Below are 10,617 nucleotides of genomic sequence, written 5' to 3' on the forward strand. Positions count from 1 at the left end.
TTTACCTCGACGGGCTCCTCCTCTTCATGAGGAGACTTTGAACCCACGGTCCCGAGGCCGTAAGTGGTACCGCCAGGGTTCGCCCCGGCTCGGCCCCCGCCGCTGGAAAGCAGGGGCTCGCCGAGTGCAGCGACAGTCAAGTTCTCTCGGATCTCTCTCTCTCCTCCGCCTAGGTTTTGTGCGGTTCTTTGCCGCTTTGGGTTTTTGAGCGGGTAGACCTCGGGCCACGGCCGCTGGATCATAGAGAGCAAAATAGGATAGAGGTTTTTTTACCTCGACGGGCGCCTCCTTCGCGGGAGGAGACTTTGAACCCACGGTCCCGAGGCCGTATGGTACCGCCAGGTTCGGCCGGCCCCCCCGCTGGAAAGCAGGGGCCCGCCGAGTGCAGCGACAGTCATGGGCGCCGCGGGGTTGCTCTGCTCCCGCGGGAGGTGCGCTGCTTCCCAGGGAACGGCGCGTCTTCTCGCGGATCTCTCTCCGCTTCGCTTAGGTTTTTGTGCGTTCTTCTTTGCCGCCTTGGTTTTTGAGCGTAGACCTCGGCCACGGCCGCTGGATCATAGAGTAAAATAGATAGAGGTTTTTTACCCCGACGGGCGCTCCTTCGCGGAGGAGACTTTGAACCCACGGTCCCGAGGCCGCGGCGGTACTCGCCAGGGCCTCGCTCAGCCCCGCCGCTGAAAGCGGGGGCCGCCGAGTGCAGCGACAGTCAAGTTCTTTTTTTTCTTATCGCGCCTGCGCGCTGCTGGTGCTCCGAGGGGAGAGGCCGCCACGAGCCGCCGCCTCTGCCGCACCTCCGAGCTTGAGACGGGGAGGTGGGTTAGGCCCGCGCCGGGCGGCCGCTGGATCGGGCCGGCCGATAACGATCCTTCCGCAGGTTCACCTACGGAAACCTTGTTACGACTTTTACTTCCTCTAGATAGTCAAGTTTGATCGTTTTCCCGCGCCCGCCAGAGCTCTCGCGAGGCCGGCGGGCCGGGTCCGAGGACCTCACTAAACCATCCAATCGGTAGTAGCGACGGGCGGTGTGTACAAAGGGCAGGGACTTAATCAACGCGAGCTTATGACCCGCGCTACTGGGAATTCCTCGTTGATGGGAAATAGTTTCAATCCTCAGTCCCGATCACGAGCGGGTTCAGCATGGCACCCTGCGCTCGGCGCAGGGTAGACACACGCTGATCCGCCCATTGTGGCGCTGCGCAAGCAGCCCCGACATCTAAGGGCATCACAGACCTGTTATTGCTCCATCTCGCGTGGCTGAACGCCACTTGTCCTCTAAGAAGTTTTTGACGCCGACCCAAGTGGCCGCTACCACTATTTAGCAAGCCGGAGTCTCGCTCATATCGGAATGAACCAGACAAATCGCTTCCACCAACTAAGAACGGCCATGCACCACCACCCACAGAATCGAGAAAGAGCTATCAATCTGTCAATCCTTTCCGTGTCCGGGCCGGGTGAGGTTTCCGTGTTGAGTCAAATTGCCGCAGGCTCCACTCCTGGTGGTGCCTTCCGTCAATTCCCTTTAAGCTTCAGCTTTGCAACCATACTCCCCGGAACCCAAAGACTGCGTGGTTTCCCGCACGCCGCCCGGGCGGGTCATGGGAATAACGCCGCCGATCGCTGGTCGGCATCGCTACGGTCGGAACTACGACGGTATCTGATCGCCTTCAACCTCCGACTTTCGTTTCTGATTAATGAAAACATTTCTGGCAAATGCTTTCGCTGTCCGCCTTGCGCCGTCCAAGAATTTCACCTCTAGCGCGCAATACTAATGCCCCGCCGCCCTTCTAATCATGGCTCCGGTTCCAGAAACCCACAAAATAGAACCGGAGTCCTATTCCATTATTCCTAGCTGCGGTATTCAGCGGCGACGCCGCCTGCTTTGAACACTCTAATTTTTCAGCAACGCTTTTGGCTCCTCGACCGACACCCAGCCAAGGGCATCCGGGGCGCCGAGGCAGGGACCTGACGGGCGGTGGCGCGCTTCTCGGGCGACCGCCAGCCAGATCCCGAGATCCAACTACGCAGCTTTTTAACTGCAGCAACTTTAATATACGCTATTGAGCTGGAATTACCGCGCGCTGCTGGCACCAGACTTGCCTCCAATGGGTCCTCGCCCATGTGTTTAAGATACGCCATTCTCCAATTACAGGGCCTCAAAGAGACCTGTATTGTTATTTTTCGCCACTACCTCTCCGAGTCGGAAATGGTAATTTGCGCGCTTCGCTGCCTTCTCTTGGATGTGGTAGCCGCTTCAGGCTCCTCTCCGGAATCGAACCCCTGATTCCCCGCCACCGTGGTCACCATGGTAGGCGCCTGATGTACCATCGAAAGTTGATAGGGCAGACACTCGAATGAATCGCCGCCGCCGAAGGGCGAGCGATCGCCCGAGGTTATCTAGAGTCACCAAAGGTACCGGTCCGGGACGGATCGACTGGGGCCCGGATGGGTTTTGGATCTGATAAATGCACGCGCCTCAGCCTCCCGCCCCGCGAGGAGAGGCGGCCGCCCGGTCGGCGCTGCTTGCATGTATTAGCTCTGGAATTGCCAGTTATCCAAGTACCGGGTGGAGCGATCAAAGGGACCATAACTGATTTAATGAGCCATTCGCAGTTTCACTGTACCGCCGTGCACTTAGACCTGCATGGCTTAATCTTTGAGACAAGCATATGTTACTGGCAGGATCAACCAGGTAACCCCTGTGGGTCGAGGACCAACCGACGCTGGCGCTGCTTTTCACACACACGGTCTCAGTCCGCCTGAGGAGGGGCCTGGGCAGACCCCGCTTGACCTCGGCTAAGACCGCCGCCATAGGGCGACGCGCTGCTCGAACCTTTCCGGCGGGGTCGCTGCTGGGGTGGGTGGCCGCTGGGATCGCGCCGACGCTGAAAAGTGTGTTTCACGGGACGGGGTACCGCCCGCGGCGCCGCCGGACGCGCCGCGCGTTCTGCTCTCCACGCCCGCCGTGACGGACTCCCGCGCTCTGACCGCCGCTTCAGGCCTCCTCCGGCGGTTCGCGCTTTCCTCGGCTGAGGGGGCCTGCTCGCAACGAACGCCCAAATTGCCCGGCGCGGCGTGCTGTCAAAGCCCAAACGTAAACCATTGCACGCCGTGCTCTCTGCCAGGCACTTCCCGACATAGCAGGAGCGCGGCGGGCTGGTGGGGTCTCTAGGCTAGGCGCGCTGCGCTTCCAATCGATCACGCTGGGCCGAGGGGGACGCTCGCCGCCGAACGCCCTCTCTCGGCGCCTGTGTCCGTGTTTCAGGTGAAGCGCTCGATAGCTCCTCGCCCCGAGCTTCAGAAAGATTGCGCTCAAAACCTAAGTCGATATGGACTTAGTCGCTTTTTCGACTTTTTCGCCAGAGACTAAGTCCACAAAACACGCTGCTCACCAAATCGTGTACCCATGTAAAAGTTGTTCCTGTGTAAACGCCACCTCCAGGGTCGCGGAAAATTTGAATCATGCCCGGAGGAGGCCTCTCGGTCGGCCTGACTCGAGCCTCGGAGGGTATGGAAGTCGGACTCTTTCTCGGTTGACTTAGTGCACTTTTCAAACGAAATCATCCAGGCGCTTCATCCGACCGATCGAGTCCGGTTATGCGCCTTCCCGACGCTTTTCCACTCGACTTTCGCCCTGGAGGAATTTTTTTCGCTCAAAACCTAAGTCCAAACATCCAGGCGCTTCATCCGACCGATCGAGTCCGGTTAAGTGCGCCTTTCCCGACGCTTTTCCCACTCGACTTCGCCGCCCTGGAGGAAATTTTTTTATGCTCAAAACCTGTCCAAACATCCAGGCGCCATCCGACCGATCGAGTCCGGTTAAGCGCGCTTTCCGGACGCTTTTCCCACTCGACTTCACCCGCCCTGGAGGAAATTTTTTTATGCTCAAAACCTAAGTCCAAACATCCAGGCGCTTCATCCGACCGATCGAGTCCGGTTAAGCGCGCTTTCCCGGACGCTTTCCCACTCGACTTCGCCGCCCTGGAGGAATTTTTTTTTCGCTCAAAACCTAAGTCCAAACATCCAGGCGCTTCATCCGACCGATCGAGTCCGGTTATGCGCTTCCCGACGCTTTTCCCACTCGACTTCGCCGCCCTGGAGGAAATTTTTTTGCGCTCAAAACCTAAGTCCAAACATCCAGGCGCTTCATCCGACCGATCGAGTCCGGCAAGCGCGCCCCGACGCTTCCCGCTCACTCGACTTCGCCGCCCTGGAGGAAATTTTTTTCGCTCAAAACCTAAGTCCAAACATCCAGGCGCTTCATCCGACCGATCGAGTCCGGTTAAGCGCGCCTTCCCCGACGCTTTCCCACTCGACTTCGCCGCCGTCCCTGGAGGAAATTTTTTTGCTTTCAAAACCTAAGTCCAGACATCCAGGCGCTTCATCCAGCCGATCTCGTCCGGTTAAGTGCGACTTCTCGGACGCTTTCCCACTCGACCCCCGCCACCCTGGAGGAAATTTTTTGCTTTCAAAACCTAAGTCCAAACATCCAGGCGCATATTTCAGACGATCTCGCCGGGTTATGCGACTTCCCGACGCTTTCCCACTCGACCCCCAGACGCCACCCTGGAGGATTTTTTTGCTTTCAAAACCTAAGTCCAAACATCCAGGCGCATATTTCAGACGATCTCTCGGCCGGTTAAGTGCGACTTCTCGGACGCTTTCCCACTCGACCCCCGCCACCCTGGAGGAAATTTTTTTGCTTTCAAAACCTAAGTCCAAACATCCAGGCGCATATTTCAGACGATCTCGCCGGGTTAAGTGCGACTTCCCGACGCTTTCCCACTCGACCCCGCCACCCTGGAGGATTTTTTTGCTTTCAAAACCTAAGTCCAAACATCCAGGCGCATATTTCAGACGATCTCGGCCGGGTTATGCGACTTCTCGGACGCTTCCCACTCGACTTCGCCGGCCCTGGAGGAAATTTTTTGCTTTCAAAACCTAAGTCCAAACATCCAGGCGCATATTTCAGACGATCTCGCCGGTTAAGTGCGACTTCCCGGACGCTTTCCACTCGACTTCGCCACCCTGGAGGATTTTTTTGCTTTCAAAACCTAAGTCCAAACATCCAGGCGCATATTTCAGACGATCTCGGCCGGGTTAAGTGCGACTTCTCGACGCTTTCCCACTCGACTTCGCCGGCCCTGGAGGAAATTTTTTTTTGCTTTCAAAACCTAAGTCCAAACATCCAGGCGCATATTTCAGACGATCTCGCCGGTTAAGTGCGACTTCCCGACGCTTTCCCACTCGGACTTCGCCACCCTGGAGGATTTTTTTGCTTTCAAAACCTAAGTCCAAACATCCAGGCGCATATTTCAGACGATCTCGGCCGGGTTAAGTGCGACTTCCCGGACGCTTTCCCACTCGACTTCGCCACCCTGGAGGATTTTTTTGCTTTCAAAACCTAAGTCCAAACATCCAGGCGCATATTTCAGACGATCTCTCGCCGGGTTATGCGACTTCGACGCTTTCCCACTCGACTTCGCCACCCTGGAGGAAATTTTTTTGCTTTCAAAACCTAAGTCCAAACATCCAGGCGCATATTTCAGACGATCTCGGCCGGTTAAGCGACTTCCCGGACGCTTTCCCACTCGACTTCGCCACCCTGGAGGATTTTTTTGCTTTCAAAACCTAAGTCCAAACATCCAGGCGCATATTTCAGACGATCTCGCCCGGTTAAGTGCGACTTCCCGGACGCTTTTCCCACTCGACTTCGCCACCCTGGAGGATTTTTTTGCTTTCAAAACCTAAGTCCAAACATCCAGGCGCATATTTCAGACGATCTCGGCCGGGTTAAGTGCGACTTCTCGGACGCTTTCCCACTCGACCTCCACCCTGGAGGTATTTTTGCCGCTTTCAAAACCTAAGTCCAGACATCCAGGCGCATAATTCAGCCGATCTCGGCCGGGTTAAGTGCGACTTCTCGGACGCTTTCCTCTTTTACTTCTCCACCCTGGAGGATTTTTTTGCTGCTCAAAACCCACGCCCAGACATCCAGGCGCTGCTACAGCCGATCAAGGCCGGGTTAAGAGCGACTTCTCGACACACACATTTACGAACCCCGTGTCTGGATTTCAATTTTCCAAAGGGCCTGGGCTCACATTAACCCCAACGCAGTAACACTTTAATGGGCATCGCTTTTATTTCATTCTCGCCCTGGATGAATGTTTTCTATAAGGCCTGCGCTCACAGACTAACCCCATCACAATAACACTTATTTGGGCATGATTTTATTTAATAAAGGCCCTGATGAATGTTTTCTATATAAGCCCTGTGCTCACAGATTAACCCCATCACATAAACACTTTTTGGGCATGATTTTATTTAAAAAGGCCCTGGATGAATGTTTTCTATAAGGCTCATGCGCTCACAGACTAACCCCATCACAATAACACTTATGTGGGCATGATTTTATTTAATAAAGGCCCTGGATGAATGATTTCTATAAGGCCTGTGCTCACAGATTAACCCCATCACATAAACACTTATTTGGGCATGATTTTATTTAATAAAGGCCCTGGATGAATGATTTCTATAAGGCCTGTGCTCACAGATTAACCCCATCACATAAACACTTATTTGGGCATGATTTTATTTAAAAAGGCCCTGGATGAATGTTTTCTATAAGGCCTGCGCCACAGACTAACCCCATCACAATAACACTTATTTGGGCATGATTTTATTTAATAAAGGCCCTGGATGAATGTTTTCTATATAAGCCCTGTGCTCACAGATTAACCCCATCACATAAACACTTTTTGGGCATGATTTTATTTAAAAAGGCCCTGATGAATGTTTTCTATAAGGCCTGCGCCACAGACTAACCCCATCACAATAACACTTATTTGGGCATGATTTTATTTAATAAAGGCCCTGGATGAATGATTTCTATAAGGCCTGAGCTCACAGATTAACCCCATCACATAAACACTTATTTGGGCATGATTTTATTTAATAAAGGCCCTGGATGAATGTTTTCTATAAGGCCTGCGCTCACAGACTAACCCCATCACAATAACACTTATGTGGGCATGATTTTATTTAATAAAGGCCCTGGAGGAATGTTTTCTATAAGGCCTGCGCCACAGACTAACCCCATCACAATAACACTTATTTGGGCATGATTTTATTCTATAAAGGCCCTGGATGAATGTTTTCTATAAGGCCTGCGCTCACAGACTAACCCCATCACAATAACACTTATTTGGGCATGATTTTATTTAATAAAGGCCCTGATGAATGTTTTCTATAAGGCCTGCGCTCACAGACTAACCCCATCATCACAATAACACTTATTTGGGCATGATATTATTTAATAAAGGCCCTGGATGAATGTTTTACAAAGGGCCTGCGCTCACAGACTAACCCTACACAGTAACACCTTATTGGGCATGATTTTATTTAATAGAGGCCCTGGATGAATGTTTTCTATAAGGCCTGCGCCACAGACTAACCCCATCACAATAACACTTATTTGGGCATGATTTTATTTAATAAAGGCCCTGATGAATGTTTTCTATAAGGCCTGCGCTCAAAGACTAACCCCATCACAATAACATTTATTTGGGCATGATTTTATTCTATAAAGGCCCTGGATGAATGTTTTCTATAAGGCCTGCGCTCACAGACTAACCCCATCACAATAACACTTAATTGGGCATGATTTTATTTAATAAAGGCCCTGATGAATGTTTTCTATAAGGCCCAAGCGCCACAGACTAACCCTAACCCTAACCCTAACCCTAACCCCAGCCCTAACCCTAATCCTAACCCCTAACCCTAACCCTAACCCTAACCCCTAGCCCTAACCCTAACCCTAACCCTAACCCTAACCCTAACCCTAGCCCTAGCTCCTAGCCCCTAACCCTAACCCTAACTCCTAACCCTAACCCTAACCCTAACCCTAACCCTAGCCCTAGCCCTAGCCCCTAACCCCAACCCTAACCCTAACCCTAACCCTAACCCTAACCCTAACCCTAACCCTAACCCTAACCCTAACCCTAACCCTAACCCTAACCCTAACCCTAACGTAACCCTAACCTTATTGGGCATGATTTACTTCTATAAAGGCCCTGGGTGACAGTTTTATACAGGCCTGGGGTCACAGACTAACCCCATCACAATAGCACTTATTTGGGCATGATTTTATTTAATAAAGGCCCTGGATAAATGTTTTCTTTAAGGCCTGCGCCACAGACTAACCCCTGCACAATAACACTCTTATGGGCATGATTGTATTTAATAAAGGCCCTGATGACAGTTTTCTTTAAGGCCTGCGCCACAGACTAACCCCCATCACAATAACACATATTTGGGCATGATTTTATTTAATAAAGGCCCTGGAAAAATGTTTTCTATAAGGCCTGCGCCACAGACTAACCCGACACAGTAACGCTTTATTGGGCATGATTTTATTTAATAAAGGCCCTGATAAATGTTTTCTTTAAGGCCTGCGCTCACAGACTAACCTCACATAAATAACACTCTTATGGGCATGATTGTATTTAATAAAGGCCCTGATGACAGTTTTCTTTTAAGGCCTGCGCTCACAGACTAACCCCATCACAATAACACATATTTGGGCATGATTTTATTTAATAAAGGCCCTGGAAAATGTTTTCTATAAGGCCTGCGCTCACAGACTAACCCACACAGTAACTCTTTGTTGGGCATGATTTTATTTAATAAAGGCCCTGGAAAATGTTTTCTATAAGGCCTGCGCCACAGACTAACCCGACACAGTAACGCTTTATTGGGCATGATTGTATTTAAAAAGGCCCTGGAAAAAATGGTTTCTATAAGCCCTGCGCCACTGACTAACCTCCTACATAACGCTCTTATGGGCATGATTTTATTTAATAAAGGCCCTGATGACAGTTTTTTTAAGGCCTGCCTCACAGACTAACCCGACACAGTAACTTTTTATTGGGCGTGATTTTATTTAATAAAGGCCCTGGAAAATGTTTTTCTATAAGGCCTGCGCCACAGACTAACCCGACCCATTAACTCTTTATTGGGCATGATTTTATTTAATAAAGGCCCTCGATGAATGTTTTCCATAAGGCCTGCGCCACAGACTAACCCCACACAATAACACAGATTTGGGTATGATTTTATTTATTAAAGGCCCTGGATGAATGTTTTCTACAAAGGCCTGCGCCACAGACTCGCCCTGTGCAGCGCAGCGACGCTGCAGGGCACGAATTTCAGAGTTTTAGAGAGAAAAAAAAAAAAAAAATTAAAGTTGATGTAAAAGTTGCTCCTGGTAAACGGCCACCTCCGGGTCATGTGAAATTTGAATCGTGCCCGAAGAGGCCTCGGTCGTCGCCTGACTCGAGCCTCGGAGGGTATGGAAGTCGGACCTTTCTCTCGGTTGACTTAGTGCAATTTTCAAACGAAAATCATCCAGGCGCATATTTCAGCCGATCTCGTCCGGGTTAAGTGCGACTTCTCGACGCTTTCCCACTCGACCCCGGCCTCCTGGAGGAAATTTTTTCGCTCAAAACCTAAGTCCAAACATCCAGGCGCATATTTCAGCCGATCTCGCCGGGTTAAGTGCGACTTCTCGACGCTTTCCACTCGACCCGCCTCCTGGAGGAAATTTTTTCGCTCAAAACCTAAGTCCAAACATCCAGGCGCATATTTCAGCCGATCTCGCCGGTTAAGCGACTTCTCGACGCTTTCCCACTCGACCCCGGCCTCCTGGAGGAAATTTTTTCGCTCAAAACCTAAGTCCAAACATCCAGGCGCATATTTCAGCCGATCTCGGCCGGGTTAAGTGCGACTTCTCGACGCTTTCCCACTCGACCCCGCCTCCTGGAGGAAATTTTTTTCGCTCAAAACCTAAGTCCAAACATCCAGGCGCATATTTCAGCCGATCTCAGCCGGGTTAAGTGCGACTTCGACGCTTTCCCACTCGACCCGGCCTCCTGGAGGAAATTTTTTTCGCTCAAAACCTAAGTCCAAACATCCAGGCGCATATTTCAGCCGATCTCAGCCGGGTTAAGCGCGACTCGGACGCTTCCCACTCGACCCGGCCTCCTGGAGGAAATTTTTTGCTTTCAAAACCTAAGTCCAGACATCCAGGCGCTTCATCCAGCCGATCTCGCCGGTTAAGTGCGACTTCTCGGACGCTTTCCCACTCGACCCTCCACACCTGGAGGATTTTTTTGCTTTCAAAACCTAAGTCCAAACATCCAGGCGCATATTTCAGCCGATCTCAGCCGGGTTAAGTGCGACTTCGGACGCTTTCCCACTCGACTCCGCCTCCTGGAGGAAATTTTTTTTCGCTCAAAACCTAAGTCCAAACATCCAGGCGCATATTTCAGCCGATCTCGCCGGGTTATGCGACTTCTCGACGCTGCTCCCACTCGACTCCCGCCACCCTGGAGGATTTTTTTTGCTTTCAAAACCTAAGTCCAGACATCCAGGCGCATATTTCAGCCGATCTCGGCCGGGTTATGCGCGACTTCTCGGACGCTTTCCCACTCGACTTCTCCACCCTGGAGGTATTTTTTGCTGCTCAAAACCTAAGTCCAGACATCCAGGCGCATATTTCAGCCGATCTCAGCCGGGTTAAGCGCGACTTCTCGACGCTTTCCCACTCGACCCGGCCTCCTG

Source organism: Puntigrus tetrazona, unplaced genomic scaffold (genome assembly GCF_018831695.1).
Source record: "Puntigrus tetrazona isolate hp1 unplaced genomic scaffold, ASM1883169v1 S000000003, whole genome shotgun sequence".
In the NCBI taxonomy this organism is placed as follows: domain Eukaryota; kingdom Metazoa; phylum Chordata; class Actinopteri; order Cypriniformes; family Cyprinidae; genus Puntigrus; species Puntigrus tetrazona.